The 24,307-nt window shown below is 35.0% G+C and overlaps 1 non-coding gene across 1 annotated transcript; it reads left to right on the top strand.

The window, feature by feature from the left end:
- Nucleotides 1–16,003: 16,003 nt before the first annotated feature.
- Nucleotides 16,004–16,111, top strand: LOC122695837. Its single transcript, XR_006341586.1, has one exon. It is a non-coding gene; the product is annotated as a U6 spliceosomal RNA (small nuclear RNA).
- Nucleotides 16,112–24,307: the final 8,196 nt, after the last annotated feature.

Raw genomic sequence — 24,307 nt, forward strand, 5'->3', positions numbered from 1 at the left:
CTCTGATACCAAAATGAGGCAAGGAAGCCACAAGAAAAGAAAATTACAGGCTATTGTATCTGATAAATATAGATACAAAAATCCTCAACAATACTAGCACACCGAACTCGACAATACATTAAAAGAATCAAACACCATAATCAAGTGGGATTTATTCCAGGAATGCAAGGATGGTTCAACATCTGCAATTAATCAAAATGATATACCACATTAACAAAATAGAAGGATAAAAAGCCTGTTAGTATCTCAACAGATACAGAAAAAGCATCTGACAAAATCCAATCAGTCTTTCACGATAAAAACTCAACAAATTGGGAATTGATGGAACATAGCTCAATATATGACCCAGGCACAGCTAACATCATACTCAACAGTGAAAAACTGATGTTTTTTCCTCTAAGATCAGGAAACTGACAAGGATGTCTACACTCTCCTTTTTTACTGAACATAGTATTTGTTAGTCAAGGCAATTAGATAAGAAAAAGACCAAAAAAGAAAAAAAAAAAGCAATCTTCAAATTGAGAAGAAAAAATAAAACTGCCTTTATTTGCTGATGGTATAATATTATATATAGAAATCTTAAAATCTCCACCAAAAGAGGGCTAGAACTAATAAATTTAGTAAGTTTACAGGTTATAATATTAATATACAAAATCAGTTGAAGTCTATACACAAACAATAATATATCAGAAAAAGATTAATTTATAATTGCATCAAACAGAATAAAGTATCTCAGAATAAATGTAACCAGGAGATGAAGGATCTGTGCACTGAAAACTATTAATATGACATTAATAAAAAAAATTGAAAAACACAAATGGAAATACAACTGACCTTTGAACAACATGAGTTTGAAATGCAAAGATCCACTTAATGTGGATTCTTTTTCAATAAATACATACCCTAGTACTACCCAATCTGAAGTTGGTAGAATTTTCATAAGACTCCTAGAAGAAAAATAGGGGCTAAGCACCTTGACATTGGTCTTAACAATGATAGTTTGGATTTGAAACCAAAAGAAAAGTCAACAAGTGCAAGGATGTCTACTCTAATCCTTTCTAAAAAAAATTCTATATTTAGAAGTTTTTTTATCTACCAGCTAATAAAATAACATATATTAGTTTTGTTAATTTGAGCTGTAAAATAACTTGTTACAGACCTTTCCTCATTAACACAGATAAGGTTTTTTGAATGTCATGTAACCCAAGAATATGTGATTCAGCTTTTGTTTGATATAGTGGGGCTACCTCAAACTACAAAGATTCTGCACAATAAAGGAAACCATCAAAAGTGAAAAAACAACTTATGGAATAAGAGAAAGTATTTACAAATCACATTTATGATAAAGGGTTAATTTCCAAAATAACTAAGTACTCATAATATCAAAAGGAAGACAAGCTGATTGAAAAATAGGCAGAGGAACTGAATAGACATTTACTGATGAAGACATACAAATGGCCAATAGGGACCTGAAAAGATGCTCAGTACCATTAATCACCAGAGAAATGGAAATCAGAACTACAGTGAGTTATTCCCTTATATTGTTTCACTGACTATCACTGAAAAGAAGAGGGATAACAAGTGTTGCGGGGGACGTACAGGAAAAGAAGTTAACACGCACTCTTGTTTGGGAGGTATATTAGTGCAACCACTATGGAAAACAATATGGATGGATAGCCCTCAAAACTTTAAAAATAGAACATGTGATCCAGCAATTCTACTTCTGAGTATATACCCAAAAAAAGGAAAACCAGGATATCAAGAGACATCTATACACTCAAGTTCATATCAGATGATATGGAAACAACCTAAGTAGTCACCAACAAATGAATGAATAAGGAAAACAGTAAAATAATAATTCATATTTCTTGATAGTAACAAAAGTTCACAACCTAATTTGGCTGTATTCTTTATCTTGGATGTTCTTAAAAATTTGAAACAAAAATGATCTGATATAACTTCATAATTTTTAGTATCATTTTAAATGGACTACATTTGCGTGTCTAAGATTTAAACAGGTCGTCAACCTCAGTGAAATCATAAGAAATTTGTCCCATTTTAATGAAAAATTCCACCATTATAAACACGCATTGATTACATTTAGAAAAGAATTATCTACCAGCTAATAAAATAGCATGTATTAGTCTTGTTACTTTGAAATGTAAAATAACTTATTACAGACCTTTCCCCATTAACACAGATAAGGATTTTTGAATGTTATATAACCCAAGAATATGTGATCAGCTTTTGTTTTTAAACGGTTTGGTTCTACTTTCCTGAATTCAAGAGAAAATCATTTTGTCTCTGAAAATCTCCTACTTCTCCTGTAATTATCTAAGAAGATTGCAATGATATTTTAATCAGTGGTTCTATATACAATAAAGTGTAAAATTATGGTGGAGTTTAATTTTTCTATATCACTTAATCAGGGCCATTAAGGTACATCATTGCTCTTTAATTGCTAATGTATCAAGATTTCAAATGATTTTCATACTCTGGCAATAATACAGATCATGTTCGAAAGATAGCTGTAATTATTACAGGTAATTTTATGGTTTAATTCATATACCTACCTGACCTTCAAAACATACTACATATATATTAAGATGGATATTATTTTAATAATGTTTTCCCATTACTATTTTTGGGGGAAGAGTAAACTTCATAATAAAAATAAATAATGTGTTACAACAATAATTTATTTACATAAATTTCTCTTATAGTAACTCTAGAAGATCACCTAATGATAAAGGCACAACAGCAGTAAACTTGCTGATTTTGTGTTCTAACCTCAGAAAAGCAGCTTGAGAGATTATTATGCAAATCATAAAATCTGAATTCACTAAAATGAAAAACAAGATGGAAATTTTATGCTAACTTTTGGAATTACTTCAGTACTTTCATACTTTTTCCCCTTCACATATGCATGATATTATTATGTATTTCTTTAAAAGTATCTCACAGTTTTTCTTAAAGAGAAATAAATACCATAACTCTGTTGGTTATCATCACTTTACATTAAAAAGTAATACACTTCAAGATTTCTAAAGTTTTTCATTCACTTGATGGGAATCTTATTCTTCAAAGTTACATTTCAAAGAATGTAACTAAAAATAATTTACATGACAAAATCTTTGATGAATTCTGAAATATTCTCATGCAATTTTTACTTTTTAAAAATTTTCTTAAAATTTGCCATAACATAAGTCAGTCTTTCCACCAGAAAATCAAGGTTCCTTCAGTTATAGCTACCAATCAAATCAAGTATGTAAAGCTGTGAAGCAGAGAGGAGCTTTCCACCCTGAAACCACATGGTATCCATTCTGTTATACAACGTATGAATTCTTCTAGATTATTTATAAATGCCTCTCAAATTAAGGTTTTGATTTGCATATGTACTTTATTTGTTTAAGAAAGGATATGATGGCCTCTAGTGGTACAGAAAAAAACACCAATGTTTAATTCTTCCAACAGTAACTAAAAATATTTTTAATGAAAATAAAATTTATGATGCATGCTACACTGCAATTTTTTAATTACCTTCATTTAAATTATGCAAATAAACAGTAAAATACACTCAATTGTTACATACATAAAGTGCCTACTTAAGTATAGGTTATAAAGTTACTGAACATGTTTCACTGTAGAGGATATGAATTATTGTTGAAATAATGATAATCTAATAATTTGAGTATTTATTCATATTTTAAAGTATGTATTGACTATAGATGTATTTGTGAACAGTCAAAATAATAACTGGTAATTTATTATGTACAAAGGACAGTGCTGTTTTATTTGGTTGGCCAACAAAATTCGTTTCGGTTTTTCTGTAAGATGTTCTAGAAAAACTCGAATGAACTTTGTTGGCCAACCATACATATATACTGGAGAAAGGAATGGCAACCTATTCTAGCATTCTTGCCTGGGAAATCCCATGGACAGAGGAGCCTGGTGGGCTACAGTCCATGGTGTCCCAAGAGTTGGACATGACTTAGCGATTAATCACCATACATTTATACAGTAGCATTTTTAACTCTATGGCAACCAGATCAATTCACATTATTGTAACTCAAAATGACCTCTACTACTAGAGCTTTTCCTATCCTAAAATATGTAACTCATATTTCATAACAAAGAAATCTAACTTCACACCAAGTTTTCTGTCTCCTGAGCATAAAATCTCAATACCTATCTCATAATATATTAACACTCAATATAATGGCATGCCATATAAATGTAGAATGTAAAGAACTAGCTCATCAATAAAAATGGTGAAGATGTTTTATGAGAATAAATAATATTATGTATTATAATGGCACGAAATTTTAAAATAAAAGCTCATGTAATTTTTAAGGTTATAATATTAAAAATCTGTTACTGTATTTATAATTTAACAATGTACATCAGTCAATTTCAAACTATTTTGATAAAATTCAAAACTTATTTGTTAATTTTTATATTGGACTTAGTTGAAACATACTTTAGGTTTCATCAGATACATAAAGTAAAAATGGAGATTCTGTTGCTATCTTCTTCAGAAGACTGAACTATTTTAACCACTGGATATTGCAAATGAAGCAAGCTGGTGCTCATTTTCTTAGAAATTTTCTTAGGAATAGCTAAAGATTTCCACAACTTTGTCAAATTAGCATGAAACTATTCCTTCCCATTTTCCCCTTTCTTCTTCATCTCTTTCCTTCTCCCTCTGTTTATGTCCATTCATTCCTTTCTTTTGTGTTATGTCTAATATTAAAGTATAAGCATCAAAAATTCACTGACTTTGGTGTACAAGTCTATGAGTTTTAGTACATGTATAAGTTTGTCTAATGACCACTACAATAAGGATACAGAAGAAGCCCATCATCCCCAAAACCCATTTGTGCTCCCTCTGTAGTCAACACTCCCTCCAAACCTAACCTCTGACATCCACTGATCTCTGTTCATATAGTGCTTCCCTTCGCTAAAACATCATATAAAATAGCATCCTATAGTATGTAAGGTTTGGGAAATGACTTCTTCATTCAGCAAAATGCCTTAGAGTCACCTCTAATGCTGGGTTTACCAATAGTTCGTTCCTTTTTCTTGCTTCGTATTATTCCATTGAATGGATGTACTCTAGTTCATCCATTCACCTATTAAAAGACTGGTGTGAGTAGTTTACAGTGATTTAAAGATATATTCCTGCCCAGTTTCATGTGAACAGAAGTTTTCATTTCTCTAAAGTAAACAGCCAGCTGGATATAGAGTAATTCTGATTCACTTGCTGTGTCACACCGATCTGTTTCTAACTTCCAGATTCCCCACTGAAAATAAATTCTTCAATCTATATTATTTTTCATTTTCAGTTCATTTTTCCTATGCACCTCTCCCAAAATTTTCAGATTATATTTTGGAGATTGTTTACTTTAATGAAATTTCTAAACCTCCATCTTTTTCTCATCATGGCTTTGAGACAGTCTCTTTCTATGTTCTTAGTTTTCTCTTGTATCAAGAGGAAACAGCACTGCTGTTTTTCATGCTGAGCATAGAAAATTAATATATATGTGCTTTATTGGAGAAGGAAATGGCAAGCCACTCCAGTACTCTTGCCTGGAAAATTCCATGGATGGAGGAGCCCGATAGGCTACAGTCCATGGGGTCGCAAAGAGTCAGACAGGACTGAGCAACTTCACTTTTCATATGTGCTTTATATATATATACATATATAATGTAGCTTTTTTCTAAATTGAATTTGGTTTTCATTAGTTTATTGGGTAGGGACAAACATGGGACCATGCAGAGAAGGAACATATAGATTATTTTGACATATTTATTGAATGGTTCTTTTGATTAGTCTCACAGGTTATAAAAGGGGCCACTGTGGGGGAAGGGGGGACACATACTGTTAAACTGGCTAGAATGACAGCATTCATTGGAGAAGCTGTCGTAAACAGCCTTCAGTATAGCAGTGATGATATACACAATATGATGCCCTAATAACCATCCCATTGGCTACTAAAATGTAGCATCACATAGTTAAATTACTTTACTACTCACTACTCTTTCAGATATACTCAAAAAATATGCAGTTCCTCAACAGTTTTCTGATGGTTAGTGGTAACCTGTGATTTTCATATGAGTTCTAATTTTTCAAAAATCCTGCCCAAAAAATTCTTCCCCATCTATCATTTATCAATTTCATTTGCTAATAATTATCAATAGACTTTTTTTTATTATGAATCCTGTTAGATGACTTGAAATATAATGAAACCAACAGCATAGTAACACAGTAATCTGTGCTCATTATGCTGGAATTCAGAATATTAAATTACACTGAGAAAATTGTTTTACCCCTATATGTGGTAAGTTATAGCCTATAGCTCTGAGCTTTAATAGCCTACAAAAACTACTATGAATTTCTGGATGCTATTAGTCTATGATCAGTTCCTTAGTTTTTCCCTCATTCAAGTCTCTGATTCTCAAGGACAACAACATCTTGGAACTGGAATAATGCTTATTTTCACTAATGACTATTAAAACCTTTAAAATAACAAATATGAATATTATAGAGTCAGACATGACTGACTGACTGAACTGAACTGATTATACTGACCTAAAATATCATACGGGTTTCCCAGGTGGCATTGCTAAGTCACTTGAGTTGTGCCCGACTCTGTGCGACCCCATAGAGGGCAGCCCACCAAGCTCCCCCCTCCCTGGGATCCTCCAGGCAAGAATACTGCAGTGGGGTGCCATTGCCTTCTCCGTCCCAGGTGGCATTAGTGGTAAAGAATCCACCTACCAATGCAGGAGACACAAGAGACCCGAAAGACGCAGGTTTGATCCTTGGGTTGGGATGATTCCTTAGAGTAGGAAATGGCACCCCATTCCACTATTCTTGCCTGAGGAAGTCCATGGACAGAGGAGCCTGGCAGACTATATACCATGAGGGCACAAAGAGTTGGACACAACTGAGCACAAATTACTATATAAGGTCAAGTAAATCCTCAGAGTCTCCAAAATTCATATACAAAATTAAGTCATTGCTGAGAAAGCAAAATGAGTCACATGTGAAAACCTTCAAAGTTCAAGGTTAAACTATGAATCAGTTCAGTTCAGTCACTCAATCGTGTCTGACTCTTTGTGACCCCATGGACTGCAGCACGCCAGGCCTCCCTGTCCATCACCAACTCCCGGAGTTTACCCAAATTCATGTCCATTGAGTTGGTGATACCATCCAACCATCTCATCCTTTGTTGTCCCTTCCCTTCCTGCTTTCAATCTTTTCCAGTATTAGGGTCTTTTCAAATGAGTCAGCTCTTTGCATCAGGTGGCCAAAGTACTGGAGTTTCAGCTTCAACATCAGTCCTTCCAATGAACATTCAGGACTGATCTCCTTTAGGATGGACTGCTTGGATCTCCTTGCAGTCCAAGGGACTCTCAAGAGTCTTCTCCAACACCACAGTTCAAAAGCATCAATTCTTCAGCGCTGTTTTCTTTATAGTTCAACTCTCACATCCATACATGACCACTGGAAAAACCATAGCCTTGACTAGATGGACCTTTGTTGGCAAAGTAATGTCTCTGCTTTTTAACATGCTGTCTAGGTTGGTCATAACTTTTCTCCCAAGGAGTAAGCGTCTTTTTATTTCATGTCTGCATTCACCATCTGCAGAGATTTTGGAGCCCAAAAAAATAGTCTGACACTGTTTCCACTTTTCTCCATCTATTTGCCATGAAGTGATGGGACTAGATGCCATGATTTTTGTTTTCTGAATGTTGAGCTTTAAGCCAACTTCCTCACTCTCCTCTTTCACTTTTATCAAGAGGTTCTTTAGTTCTTCTTCACTTTCTGCCATAAGGGTGGTGTCATCTGCATATCTGAGGTTATTGATATTTCTCCCGGCAATCTTGATTCCAGCTTATGCTTCTCCAGCCCAGTGTTTCTCATGATGTACTCTGCATATAAGTTAAATAAGCAGGGTGACAATATACAGCCTTGACATACTCCTTTTCCTATTTGGAACCAGTCTGTTGTTCTATGGATAAACAGATTAAACTATGGATGAATAGATTAAAACCTTTATATAATGTCTGAATTGTAGTTATTAAAGGAAATTTGCATTAAAACTTTTAAGAGGTCCACTTTCACATAGAATTTATGCTCCATGTCAAAGAGTTAACAACGTTGATTATATATACAATCACACAAAATAGAACTAGGAAGGTATTAATTGTGTTCTCCTCAAATTCATACTCTGAAGTCCTAACTCCCAGTGTCACTGTATTTAGAGATATAGATTTTAAGGAAATAATCTAGGTTAAATGAGGCCCAATGAGTGGAACTTATGAGGGAGACATACCTATGATGTGCATGCAGAGAAAAGGTCACATGAGGACACTTACAAGCTAAGGAGAGAGGCCTCAGGAGAAACCAAACCTTCTCTCACTTTGATCTTGGACTTCCAGCCTCCAGAACTATAAAAAAAATTAATTTCTGTTGTTCAAGCCACCCAATCTTCTGGTATTTTATTATAACAACCTTAGACTGATACAGAACAAATATCAGTACAGTGGATTCTAAATCATATCATGAATAGACCACAGTGTCAGGGCATTTATGTTTGGGACTCTGGAAGGATTAAAGCTTTTTGTAGGGGTTTGGGTAAATGGTCTCTGTCATTAACAAAGGAACTAGTGTTGGTGTTCTAAGTAGACTATTTGTTCCTAACTTTTCTGCTGAAAGCTGTTTCTCAAGACTTCTGTTTAATTTATTCCTTTTGAATACTTTATTTTCCAATTTAAGAAAAATTTTGTTGAAAAAGAAATTCTGACTAGTGTAAAGAAAATTATTATAAATAATCTGTATATTGGAAAGTAAAGGTTGTTATCTTTGGAATGACTTTTGGTTACTGCATCTCACACTTTAATCTGTATGTTTAAACATACAATATATGTTTAACATAGACTATATGTTTAATAATTTATACTATTTCCTAATATTTACTTGTTTCCATTATTTCATGTGCATTAACTGGTCATTAACAATTTTAAAATTTACTCCATAATTATTTAATAATTGCTTATAACAATTCAGGCATTGTGTCAGATTGTGTACTTCTGTTATGAATAAACATAGAAGACCCTCTTCATATAACCTGAAGCTCAGTATGAAATTTACACTTGACAATTCATTGCAAATAATACAAATGTATTTTCCTGAGATATCTTTTTAAATATTTTATTATATTTATTATTGCATACCTGAATCCATAAACTATGATAATTATTTTTTATTAATCTCTAAAGATTTTCAACAACAACAAAAAAAACAGTTGGGATAAAGGGTATGAATAATTTTTAGTTCTTGACAAATGCAAGAAAATATTAATGAGAAAGTACAATCTGATAAATATTATGAGAATGCCCATCTCACTGCATGATAGCCAGATATAAAAGTCAATAAATGAACTGTTTGTCAACAAATTGTCTCTTGACCTTTTCATTATTTCTCTAATTATCGCTAATGCATTGAATTGGTTCCCCCATAATTAAAAGTCTATTTCCTTTATTGTCTACTTAGAAATTTTTTCCCTTTGTTTCCTTTATTGTCTACTTAGAAAATTTACACACTTTAATTGTAGTTCTCATAATATTTACATAGATTACTTAATAACAATGTTTTTAGTTGGTTGTTACCCTTGTGGCAAACACAGTTCTCATTAATTTGTCATTTTCACAATTGTAGTGACCTTGCTTAACTCACTTGTAACAAATTTTCATCAACATATGAAAGGAAATTGCTTTTATTAGCACAATTAATCCCATATTGCCTGGTCTAATCATTTCACCAGTAAAAGTCATACAATATAATATAGTTTTTGATTAACATACATGTAAGTCAGTGTCTTCTAAGAAGCAGATGTCAAGACAGGATTAAAATGCACAGGTTTTGTTAGGAGCAAAGACTGTGTGAGACAAACTAGGTAAAGAACCAGGTGAGACTGAGAGAGCCTCCGACAGTGACAGAAGTGTGATTCCAGGTGGAGATAGGGACAGATGGCTGCGAAGAATCTTCCTAGACCGTCACGCAATTTTAAGTTCTAGCAAAGCACTTTGGGAGTCCTAGAACCCAAAAAAGGCCTACCAGGCACTGTGCGTCTTTCTTTGTGATAGGGAATGCAAGATTTAGCCCTTTTCTTTCAATTTGGAGGGGAAATCTTCACATACTCCTGATCACTAGAACCGTAAAAGTTCATGGGAATGGCTTGCTACTTTTTTTTTTTTTAATGTGCAAGGATTTTACTAGGGAAAATGTCTGTGTGAGAGCCACTAGTAAGATTGCAAAGCAAGTCACACCCTGAGAAAAGGAGAGGAAGAGAAGAAGTGGATGTGTGTGTCCTAGGCTGCTGTACAGTCTAAAAAAGGTCCAACAAGGAAGGCAGTGGGGAATGTTCAAGCCAAGATCGGCCTTCAGAAAAGACCTGTGCTCCTAGGAATGGATTCACCTTGGTATCCTTGCTGTACTCATTCTTAGACTGGCCTTAGTGTAAATGGTTTTCAGAGTGCAGTGACTGGAACCCTTGGTCAATGACGCTGCTTGTAATTAAGGTCTGCCAGGCTCATTCCCATGGACACCACAATCTACTTTATAGTAGTAGTAATGTGCTTAATATCAAAACATATATAACATGAATTATGATGTCAGACAGAAATAAGATTAAATTCTACTTCTACTAATTTTAGTGGCAGGACCATAAGTTAGATAATTACCCTCTGAGACTGCCTCCTCAGCTGAAAAAATGGATATAACAACAATGTGGTACATAACAAATAAATAAATAACAAGTGAAGTACCTGGCCCTGACTAGGTAAGCATAATAAATGTTATGCAATGTTAGGTCTAAGATTTTCTCCATCTATAGAATAAGGCTAAGATAATGATCAACCACGAATTTCAATGCGGTCCAAGTATTTAAGAAAATCACCAGGACATGGAAGCAACCTAGACATCCACTGACAGATGAATGAATAAAGAAGATGTGGTACATATATACAATGGAATAGTACTCACTCATAAAAATAAATGCATTTGACTCAGATCTAATGAAGTGGATGAATCTAGAACCTATTATACAGAGTGAACAGACTTTTGAACACAGGAGGGGAAAGAAAGGGTGGGATGATTTGAGATAGCAGCACTGAAACATATACACTACCATATGTAAAATAGATATCCAATGGGAATTTGCTTTATGACACAAGGAATAAAATCCAGTGCTCTGTGACAATCTAGAGGTGTAGGATGGGGTCTGAGGACGGAGGGAGGTTTAAGAGGGAGGGAGCCTATGGCTGATTCCTGTTGATGTATGGCAGAAACCAATACAATATTATAAAAGACTTATCCTCCAATTAAAAATAAAACTAAATTAAAAAAAAAGAAAATGGCACCTTAGAAATCACATGCATAAATATTAAAAATAAGGGCTTTGATTTCTATAATTAGGAGTCCAGGCCTCAGAAAGAGATGCATATTATTGTCTTTGTCTATGGATGTGAAGAATTCACTGATGACAAAGAGTTTTGGCTTTGGGAAGAGCTCTAAGATGATGAGTTAAATCACTCAGGGAATTAAGAGAAATGTCAAGGCATTCTGAGCCTATTCAGATATTAAAGCATTCTTAGAACAAAATGAAAAAGAAAAGCATTTCATATAAGCATATTTATCAATGATGTCTGAATTAAGATAAACTCATAGAGATTTGCTTCCACTTCAGGTGGCATGGCTTCCATTCCTGGTCAGGGAACTAAGATCCTGTAAGCTCTACAGAAAGGCCAAAAAAGAAAAAAAAACACAAACTAATAAATTATGTCGATATCTGTGATTTTAACTCTAAACTTTATCTTACAGTTAACTATGGACTTGTAAAAACTTCTTCTACATACATTCTATTTCAGTATATGAAATAACATAGGGAAATATCTATTGCATATTCACTTATGCATCTACTTATATCTAGATCCACTCGGACTAAAAAGCAAAGAAAATAACTAACCTCATCCACTACACGTAACAGTTACAATAAAGAAAAGATTAGATAAAATAAAAATTACAGTGCCCAAGTACCTGAAATATAGGAGGAATTTATCAAGAGGATTAATTCTCTCTGATGAAAAAACACTTTTCTTGAATAGCCAACTCTTAATGGTAACAAGTATGAATGGTTTAGAATGAAACATGTAGATATTCTGATTAGAATGTTTAGTAGCCTACAGTGATTTGGTCAGTATAATTTTCAAATCATTTACCATTTAAAATTGATACTCCTACTAAAACAATTTGTGTGGGGAAAATGCCTGTGCTTTAGCTACAATTGGATTTTCATAGCTATTATTAACTAATTTATATAGAACTGAATCAGAGTTAATTATATTCATCTAGTTGTTTACTAAATGTTCTTTAGTGTCTCTTGACTCTAGTAAGCTCTTATTATATGCAATAAATTGAGTATTATGAAAGCTGTTGGAACAGAGATTTTATAAAGAAAGATAGAGTATTTCTCTCGTGGCTCAGTGGATAAGAATCTGCCTGCCAATGCAGGGGACACAGGTTCAATCCCTGGTCCAGAAAATTCCACATGCCGTGGAGCAAATAAGCCCATGTGCCACAACCACTGAGCCCACACTCAAGGGCCCACCAGCTCCTGTGCTGCAGCCCCTGCAGCCTTTGCACCCGCAGCCTGTGATTTGCAACAGGAAAAGCCGCCACAGTGAGAAGTCCGTGCACTGCAGTTAAGAGTAGCCACCACGTGTCGCAACTAAGGAAAGCCTGCACAAAGCAATGGAGACCCAGTCCAGCCAAAAGTAAACAAATTAAAAAGTTCTTTGAAAAAGAATGATAGAATTGTTGTTATGAAGTTAAAAAGAAAAGGTAAAAATGCGCTACATTTCAACAGTTACTGAAGAAACAGGCAGAGGTATAGTCTTCTTCAGGCATGTACCCCTTCCCTTATTTGGGGACACAGAACTGTATTATGCTCATTTACAAATCCATTCCTATGATGAGTTGTAATGTTTATTATCTGTGGATTATATTTTAGTTTTTCAGTGTTTTGTTTTTATTTTTCCTCACAACTGAAAAACATGACTTCTGATTATAAGCTTTTATAAATGTCTGAATTTTGTTCTCTAAATATTTAACTTTTTATACATTTATTGATTGTGATATTTATTTGCTGGTAAAAAGTTTTTAGTATTTTTCAAAGTACACATATGGGGTCCTCTTTTAATGGAGAAAACACAATAAATGATTTTTTATCTTCCATAAAAAAGACAGTAAGTTTGAGTAGGTTCTGATATCCCTACATCCATTGTCTGCTGCTGCTGCTAAGTCGCTTCAGTCGTGTCCGACTCTGTGCGACCCCATAGACGGGAGCCCACCAGGCTCCCCCATCCCTGGGATTCTCCAGGCAAGAATACTGGAGGGGGTTGCCATTTCCTTCTCCAATGCATGAAAGTGAAAAGTGAAAGTGAAGTCGCTCAGTTGTGTCCAACTCTTAGCGACCCCATGGACTGCAGCCTACAAGGCTCCTAAGTCCATGGGATTTGCCAGGCAAGAGTACTGGAGTGGGTTGCCATTGTCTTCTACGCGTCCATTGTCAGATTCCCCTAATTCATTTTTTAAAAAATTATATGACATACAACATTGAGTCAATATAAGGTTGTACTGTGTACGTTGTGCTTTGTCTCTCAGTCATGTCTGATTCTTGGCGAACCCATGGACTGTAGCCGTCAGGCCCCTCTGTCCATGGGGATTCTCCAGGCAAGAATACTGGAGTGGATTGCCATGCCTTCCCTTCCAGGGGATCTTCCCAACCCAGGGATCAAACCCAGGTCTCCTGCATTGAAGGCAGATTCTTTACCATCTGAGCCACCAAGGAAGACCCCCACCAGCTGTATAAGGTTACAGCGTGTTAAATTTATACATTAACACATTGTAATGTGATTACCACTGGAATGATAATTAGAATCTCTACTGAATTACACAAGTATCATATCTTTTTAGTGGTTGAAATCATTAACTTCCAGTTTCTTAGCAAATTTGGTGACTATAATACTGTTCTCTATATTCACATACTATGCATTAGACTTCCAGGATATATTTACCACTCACTGCCAAGTTTGTACACTTAAACAGCATCTGTCCAATACATCTACCCTCAATCCCTGGAAATACCATTTTACTCTCTGCTTTTATGAGTCCGGCATTTTTAGATCCACGCATAAGTGATATCGTATAGTATGTGTATTTCTTTGTCCGACAGATCTCATTTTCCATAATGTGTTCAAGGTCCACCCAGAATACTAGGAAAGGCAGGATATCTTTCCTTCTCATGGCTGAATATGATTCGAGTGTACAGTCTATAAAGTAAACACTTAAACAACATGGATTTGAAATGCCTGGGTCCACTTGTAAGCACTTCTTTCACTAAATATATTCAAGTTTGGTTGAACCTGAGGACATAGAACCATGAAAATCTGTAAAGTTACACTCCATTTTTCCACTGTGGGGAGGGTTAGGACCTCTAACCCCTATTTTTTAAGCATCAAATACATACATACACAAACATCTTTGATCCATTCATCTGTTGATGGGCATTTAGGTTGCTTGCTTATCTTGGGCATTGTAAAAATACTACAATAAACACGGAGATTATTGTATCTCTTAGATATCCTGCTTCCATTTTCTTTGAGTATATACCCAGAAGTGAACCTACTAGACCACATGGCAGTTCTACTTTTAATTCTTGAGGAACCTCCATAGTATTTTCCATAGTAACTGTACCAATTTACATTCCCACCAACAGTATATGAAGAGTTCTCTTTTTTTCCACATCCTCACCAACACTTGCTATCTCTTATCTTCTTGATGATAGTCATCCTAAGAGGTATGAGGTGATATCTTACTGATGCTTTGATATGCATTTCCCAACAATTAATAGTGTTGATCATCTTTTCATGTACCCACTGGCCATCTGAATGCCTTCTTTGGAAATATGTCTATTTAGTTTCACTGCTTGGTTTTTAATTGGATTTTTTGTTGCCACTGAGTTGTGTAAGTGCTTTATATATTTTGATTATCAATCCCTTAACTGAAATATGATTTGCCAAAGATTTCTCCCATTCTGCAGGTTGCTTTTCATTTTGTTGTTTCTTTTACTGTGCAGAAGTTTTTAAGTCTGACATAGTCACATTCGTTAATTTTTGCATTTGTTGTGTTTGCTTTCAGAGTCGTATCCAAAAAATCATTGCCAAGATAATATCAAGGAGCTTATTCCCATTCCCTGTATTCTTGTAAACAAGTCAGCTCTATGACTTTTGCCAAGATTGACTACTCCTATGGGGACAGGAGAGATGAAAAAAATTAAAAAAGGAGGAAAAGAGGGTGCAAAAAACAATGTAAGGCCCAAATGTCCATGACAAAACACAATAAGACTTGCAACAATATTTCATACTCTTTCAGGAAGGACAGACACACGGTCCTTCACTTTCTTATTGAGAAAAGGTAAACTTGGTGAGAAGTTGAAAAGACTGAGTTTCTGTATAGTGTGTATTCACCCAGTCAATTTGATGAAATAAGCAAAACATGATAAATTGGACAGCTTTGTGCTTCAAAGTTCAGCCTAGTGAAAACAATTGTAAGCATCACGTGGAGCAAGGCTGTCATTCTCTAGGAGAGAACAGATAGCTTTGTCAGACCTGAACAGTGAGTGCTCTGATGTGATTGGGTCATTAGAGTGATCAGAGGGCAGCTGCCCTTAATCAGAAATTTAGCTTATTTAACAAACAAACAGAAACAGTATCACTGAACACTAACTATATATGAGCAGCTCTTTTGTACTTTTTCAAGGTATGATTTATTCCAAAGTAGAATCTACAGAGTGCAAGCCACATGTGAACACTCATGGCAGATCCACAGAGTATCAAACAAAGTAATAACTAAGACATATATAAGAATGGCCTCATGCTGGATTCCACAGCACACAAACTAAAAATTAGAATGATACAGAAAAGATGAGTATGGCCCCTGAGTAAGGATAATGTGCAAATTTATGAACTGTTTCATATTTTGGAGTTTGGGATTAACTTATACACACTACTATACATAAAGTAGATAACCAACAAGGACCATTGTATAGCACACAGAACTATATTCAATATTTTGTAAAAACCTATAAGGAAAAAGAATCTGAAAATGAATACATACATAAGTATGTGTGTATATACATATATATACATACACACATACATACACACACAGAAATAACTGAATCACTTTGCTGTACATCTGAAATTAACACAATATTGTAAACCAACTTCAACTACAAAAGTTCAACTACCAACTTCAACTACAAAAATGTCCTCAATATTTATCTTTTAAGAACTGACTCATAATAAGCACTGCAAATTAAATGGATAATCTGTTCATAGATAACAGCATGTTTTATTTTAATTATTTTAAGTTTACATCCAGGACAGTTGCAAGATAACCATTTAATTCAAAAAAATACCCCCTTTTGGGCTTAAATATATTCACTTTTCATTTGTTAGTTCTGGAAGTGAATAGAAATAACAAAAGTGTTTACTTCTCTTGATTTCATTCACATGGTCAGTCGCATTTGTAAAAATGAAACTTACCAAATCAAAAAATCCTGCACTGACAAGCTGTGAGCAATGACAATAATTCCACTAATGTGGTTGCCGAGTACACTAATTATCCTAATGATGATTCAGTCTTCTGATAATCACATCCCCCAAGGACCTTATACAGTCAATCCACACAGCTGCAGAGTTCTCTCCAGGCTCATTTTGCTTATTCCTGTCTCAGTTTAAAACTACATAATATTACTTTATTAGCATAAAATAATCATCATAGCTGAACATGAACTGAACACACAGACAGCTAGACTGCTGAAGGGTAATCGAGGAGACTCCTACATGAGGTGCTTAGTCCTGTCATTCATTTCTCCAATGCCTGATAGAGGCATAATTTATACCAGAAATCTGCTTCCATCTAAAGCAATGGTGTGGATTTTGAAGGAATCAAAATACTTAAGTGATCTATTCACCTAAATCAATGGGCACACTGTTTGACAAAAATATTTTGAAATCCTAATTAAGTGATTTCTTTATAGGGTTTTGGGAACTTGTTTTTCTTTCCTGAATTCTCAAGTAGCAAATCAAAATAACTTTCACAAGTCTACAGAATTTTAAGGTCTAATTTTCAATAAAAGAGTATTTAACTTATCAGAGAATTAAGATAGCAAAACCTGTGTTTGGGAAAAAAGACAACAGTTATTTACTCTGCATTCAATAATTTTGTAAAATATTGTTTTACATTTTAAATTTAAAATAGATTTCTTGAGTAGATTTTTACATTAGTTCCCTTTGTACTCTGTTTCATGGGGCAATGTGGAGCCACCCAGGTGGGTGGATGCTGTCCACACAGGTCATTTGCATCCCAAGTGAGAAATACAAACTGAGAAGACTCCAGTCTTTTATTATTTTTTTTAATTTTTTTAAATTTTTGACTCCAGTCTTTTGAAGAATCTACTAGAAACCCGTCAAATGTTTGCCCTGGAGGGACAGATTATTACCCTGGACAGCAGTCAAACCTGCTATCTGCCTCCACAGGAAGAAACAATCCCTGTTTCAGCCTTGAAAAATGTTCAGGAAAATATAAGAGTCAATTCCCTACTTATAAGATATGTAGAAACACAAGAGGCTAATGGAAATTACCTCCCAACAAGTCTTCCAAGTTATAATCTGATAAATAATTTCCAGAAACTACCACTCTACATATATGCCTTATTTTGATATTACTTTCTTTCTTTTTTGATATTATTTTTTTTATATAACTTTATTTTTGTCTTCATTTATTCATTTGTTTTGAGTGGAATGATAACATATGACAAATGGAAAAGAACAGAACAAGTAAGTTTGGCTCTCCAAAAATAGATGCCAAGACAGAATTACATATTCAACATATTTGTTGGGAATAAAGGCTTTTTAGATAAAAGACAAAGAAAGCAAGGTTGGGTAGAAAAACATTTCAGAAGACAATGCACCTCTGGCTCCTGTAAAAGGGCCGAGGGAGGTATAAAGGGCTGGGTAGAAAGTGACTCAGACTGCAGTGAAATTCTGGCAAGCACCCATCAACCCCAAGAGGAGTCCCAGAGGACTCAGGTGAGTTCAGCCACTGATGAAGAAAACATAGGCTTGGCTTGTATCCTGTATCAGGTCCCAGATATTAGCAGGTATAATGTGTCAGCTAAATACACTCCTAGAAAGAAGTTCTCTCTTGAGAGATCTCATCAGAATGTTCACAGAACTGCTGTAACAAGGACAATAAAACTTGCAAGTGTAGATAAAAGTCACAGTTTATTTCTGTTTGGAATGTCCTCTGTCTCATACATGTTTTAAAGGTTTCCATCCTGGAAATTATTATTAAAGATAAGTGATCTTATGTTTTGCAATTGGAGAGTAAGATACAAATTCACAGCCTCTGTTGATAAAACATAAGAAACTGACAGGTAGACACAAAATGAAGAACAAAAGAGATTTCAGAATTCTAGTGTAAAACAGACACCAGCAAACGTTTTCTTTAAAAAACTGGATAGTAAATGTTTGGCTTTCATGCCACGCCATCTCTGTTACAACTACCCCATTCTGCCCTTGTGGTGTGAAAGCAGCCAGAGACAATACATCAGTATAATCAAATGGGACTGACTATACACTAATAAAAGTTTTCCCCAAAACAGTAGTGGGCCATATTTGGTCCATAGACCATAGTTCGCCAACTGCTAATGTAGAATAATATATTTATGTAATCTGCATGGTTGTCACCTGTGTACATGACCAATGGCAGAAACTGACCAAGAGATGACAATTCCCATCTAAGAATTACAGAAGCCAAAATTGGAAAACATACGTTTTCTTTGAAAAGTTATAATGTCTATTGAAGAAAGCATCTTTAGGACAACACAAACATGTCCACTGTGGTACAAAATTGTTCTCTGCTTTAAGGCACACAAGAAGGTTCAGATGAAGGCCATATAGTCATTTATGCTTAAGTGGAACAAGTAAGCATATGAAGAGGTGGCAAAGAGGTGGAGAAATAAAGAGGTTATATATAAATATATCCCAATATTTTCTATTTTTATCACATAATCTATTGAAATGAGGAGAAGGAAATGGCAACCCATTTCAGTAGTTTTGCCTGGAGAATCCCATGGACAGAGGAGCTTGGCTGGCTAAGGTCCATAGGCATGCATAGGATTGGACATGACTGAAGAGATCATATTGAAATGAAGATATTTAATAGAAAAAAGATTGCAATGTACATTTTGGTGTTCAGTCGCTAAGTCACGTCTGACTCTTTGCAACCCCAAGGAAGTAGCACAGCAGGCTTCCCTGTCCTTCACTATCTCCCTGAGTTCGCTCACACTCCTGTCTGTTGATTCAATGTTACCAATCAAGCATCTCATTCTCTGTCAATATACTTAATGATGTACAAATTTTAGATAGAAACTAGAAAACAATAACAGTGATAATAAGGTATGACAGTTTTCTTTAAATGAAAAACAAATTTATAAGAGTCATTGGTTATTCAAGCAAATGTATAATACTTTGATTTGTGTTCTCCTTAAACAGCACCTTATTTGGGAAATGATCCCAAGAAGCAGGAATAAAGAGGACCAATAAGAAAATCTGCTTACAAGGTTGTAGTTGTCAAAACCGCATTGGTAGATTATACAGATTCAATTCCTCTGTGATTATGGCAGGTCATTGCTTGACCCCAAAATTGTCTGACTGTCCGAAAAAAAAAAATCTTATTTTCTAGGCATAGATACTATTGATTGGCTCTTTTTTTTTCCTTCTAGTTCTTTTAACTAGGACTAGTAAAAATTCCATAAACATTCTACCTTTTTTTAAAAAAAACTATTTTGACTTTGTTTTTTCCTACCAGAAACCCTCCTAACTCAAAAATGATCATGGGATACATCAGCTTCACCTCAAATCAATGACTAGAGAGAAATTTTTTGTAAAATATGAGATTACTGATCCTACTGCCCTTATGCATAACCAAACTGACCCTTTCATTTACCATTCCACGTGCAGTTTGATAATAAAATCCCACCTTGAACAAGTCCAAATGCAGAAGACAAATGGGATTGACTGGAGTGAGTGGGCTAGTTACAAGTTAGACAAAAATGATAGATGCCAGATGATAAACATATTTCAAATTAAATACAAACTCTGATTAATTGGTAATGGCTTCCTGGAGGTCTAGGTTGAGAAGATTTCCACTTGAAGGCTAAATGAATAAGCACTCCTTGGCTAATTATTGATATATGCAAGATCACTAAGTAGAGTAATGGCTATTCCTGAGCTAGATATTCACACATCGTGGCCTGAAGAAATTTTAATGAGGGCTATCATGGAACCCATCTACCCTATTAACTAGCTATGTAAACTTGGCCAATTAACACAGATGTGCCTGCTTATTTATACAGAGTATGGGGCTAAATATTAGTACCTACCTAAGGATTTGTGTTTGCTTTATGTTTATTCAGGGACGGGATGGTGCATAAATGAAACTAACTTAATAAGTTGCTTAGCAGAGTATCTAACAAAAATTAAGGAATCAATAAATGCTAATTGTTGTAATTATAACAACCATGACCATGCAAGTCATCAGGATCATTCACCTGTGTCAGACACTATGCTAAGAATCTTATATCTTTTCTTTCCTCTCAACAATAAAATAAATAATTTTACTAATGATAGACAAATGATGACAGTTAACTGTTGAGAACTGGGGGGTAGCTGAAATAATCCAGATTTGTGATTTATTGACTGTGGCAACCTCTAGAATGCATATATTTTTACTTGTAATAATAACTTGTATTAGTCGTATATATAAAATTGATATATTTTGTTCAAATAAGATATTTCTGAAAGCTCTATTTGTAATTATCCAAAAAGGGATATAGGTATTAATCTATGAGCTAAAATTTTCTTAGGAGAAACATTTATAGGAAATTTCTTTTAGAAAAAAAGGGAACAAAGCCATGTTGACCATTCAGAGAGATAGATATTAAGCATGCTCACATTAACATTTGTAACTAGTCAGAAATACTTTATTTTGTTATTTTTGGGCAATAATACAAATTGTAATACAATAATTAAGTAAATTTTTTTCTTCCAAAAAGCTGATAAATAAATAACTCTAATCTTCCTAAGAGCTTCCCTGGGGACTCAGCAGGAAAAAATTCACCTGCCAATGCAGAAGACGTGGGTTCAATCTCTTGGACAGAAAGATCCCCTAGAGAAGAGAATGGTAACCCATTTAATATTCTTGCCTGGGAAATTCCATGGACAGAGGAGCCTGGTGAGCTCCATTCCGTGGGGTTGCTAAAGAGTCAGATATGACTCACTGACTAAACAACAATAGAACTGCCATATGACCCAGCAATCCCACTCCTGGGCATACACACCGAGGAAACCAGATCTGAAAGAGACACGTGCACCCCAATGTTCATCACAGCATTGTTTATAATAGCCAGGACGTGGAAGCAACCTATATGCCCGTCAGCAGACGAATGGATAAGGAAGCTGTGGTACATATATACCATGCAATATTACTCAGCCATTAAAAAGAATTCATTTGAATCAGTTCTAATGAGATGGATGAAACTGGAGCCCATTATACAGAGTGAAGTAAGCCAGAAAGAGAAAGACCAACAGTATACTAACACATATATATGGAATTTAGAAAGATGGTAACAATAACCCTATATGCAAAACAGGAAAAGAGACACAGATGTACAGAACAGACTTTTGGACTCTGTGGGAGAAGGTGAGGGTGGGATGTTTCGAGAGAACAGCATCAAAACATGTATATTATCTATGGTGAAACAGATCACCAGCCCAGGTTGGATGCATGAGACAAGTGCTTGGGCCTGGTGCACTGGGAAGACCCAGAGGGATCGGGTGGAGAGGGAGGTGGGAGGGGGGATCAGGATGGGGAATACATGTAAATCCATGGCTGATTCATGTCAATGTATGACAGAAACCACTACAATACTGTAAAGTAATTAGCCTCCAACTAATAAAAATAAATGGAAAAAAAAAAATCTTCCTGAACAGGTCTTGGGAGTAAATAAGCTAATCATATGAGAGTTTCTCCTGAAATTTCAACCTTCAGAGAGACATAAAAACAAGTGTCACAATAAAATGTATAGGCTACTCATTGTTAAAAGGAAACCCCTCAAACCCATATTCTATTTGAAGATAGACTAAATAGTAATTCACCAAGGATGCCTTTGAACCACCATGGAAGGAGTATTATTTTCTACAATGTTATCTGACTTGACCTTGTGATTGGCTTTCATCAACAACATGCAGCCAGAAGTGGCAGTGTGCATATTCTTGTGATTTCAGAAAAGAAACAAGTTAGCCTTGGCAAAAGCAGGGTAGTAATGGGGACAGTGGCCAGAGATGAGGTCATAGAATTAGATCTCACAGACAATTCTTTACTATTTGAAATCCCTACTAGTTAAAATTCTCTTTAACTATAAATGTTCTTTAGAATTGAAGTTTCTTTTACACCTATTCTACAACCTCATTCCAGAATGTCCTAACTGAAAGATAAAGAATATACAACGGGGAAACACCAATACCCCCAATTTTGAACGTATCTGAGCAGCTTCTTAATGAATCTTTACTCAAAATTATTCAGAAACAAAAATGATTATTTGTACTCAGTGCAGATTTAAAACTGTAGGACAATATCACTTCTCTCATCTCCATAAGACCCTTGCTTTATTTTTTAATGGAAGCCTTTTTCTTTTTGGTGGGGGGACTTCCCTGGTAGCTCAGTTGGTAAAGAATCCGCCTGCAATGCAGGAGATTCCAGTTCGATTCCTGGGTCGGCAAGATCCCCTGGAGAAGGGATAGGCTATGCACTCCATTATTCTTGGGCTTCCCTTGTGGCTCAGCTGGTAAAGAATCCACCTGCAATGCAGGAGACTTGGGTTTGATCCCCGGGTTGGGAAGGTCAAGATCCCCAATCCAGGGATTCTTCTTCTGGAGAAGAGAAAAGCTACCCACTCCAGTATTCTGGCCTGGTGAATTCCGTGGACTGTATAGTCCATGGGGTTGCAAAGAGTCAGACACGACTGAGCGACCTTCACTTCACTTCTTATTTTTCAGTATTTTAAAGGATATTCAAAGTATTTATTTTTCTCAGTTACTGTAGTTTACTTCCAGACGTGCTAAGTCTTTGTCACTTCTTTGTGCCAATGGAAACCACTCTGGATTCAGTCCTGAAAACAAAACTTCTAAAGCTTATTTTCTGTGGAAAATTTTGCTCAAGATTAAGGGCTGAACTCAAGGGTTATATTATCAAAACAGCTGATATAAAAAATATAAAACTGAATAATATTTATCCTTGTTCTTAAAGTCTCATGGCCCTCCCAACTACAAGGTATGTCTGATGTGGAATTTCTTTTTGTTTTTCTTTAGATCTGTTTTGCTCTGGTTGTGTCCACAGTTGAAAGTTCCTCCTAGTTTTACTAATTTATTCTGGTCTCTCTTTGCTGTTAGACACACACAGGTCCAGATCTTCCTTTACATATCTCAAACACTATTAAAGAGCTTAACTATACTTTATTTCTTTACTCATGATCATAGGTAGTTTATCTATTAGTAATACCAAAAAACTGGCAGAAACTTTGAAATAAATGTCTTTTAGTGTGAAGAGTGTGGCTTCTTTTCCCATCCATGTTTATAAGCATAAGAGAGCATGTCATAGATTTATTTTGCCTGGTATAAAGCTATCCTCTTATTTCTTTTTTGACAGCAGACAGATATACAGAAAGGTTTTGTTTACACATTAATACTGAAATTTGCTTTTCCTTTTTTTGAATTTCAGGTTTGCAAGGGACGTTAAAGAGCTAATCTAAAATGACGTCTTTCTCTTCCAAAAGAGCATTGCCAAGTCTTATTAAAGAGGATGATAAATATCACAGTTCTAAGTTTTTCAGTTGCCTTACATACTGGCTTAATGTTCAAGTACTTCCCATTTTAACAGATGTTTTAATTCTACTTTTGTATTTTAGTAATATGCATAAGTGGCCTCTACTTATGCTTCCAAAGCAAAAATCAAATGTAAACTAAACACATCTTTATTTCAGAAGTTATAAAATCTTATTCAAATCCTGCTTGATTTCTCAGTAGAATAACAGTGGCTTTTCTACTTCCT

This window comes from Cervus elaphus, chromosome 5, assembly GCF_910594005.1.
Source record: "Cervus elaphus chromosome 5, mCerEla1.1, whole genome shotgun sequence".
Lineage (NCBI taxonomy): Eukaryota > Metazoa > Chordata > Mammalia > Artiodactyla > Cervidae > Cervus > Cervus elaphus.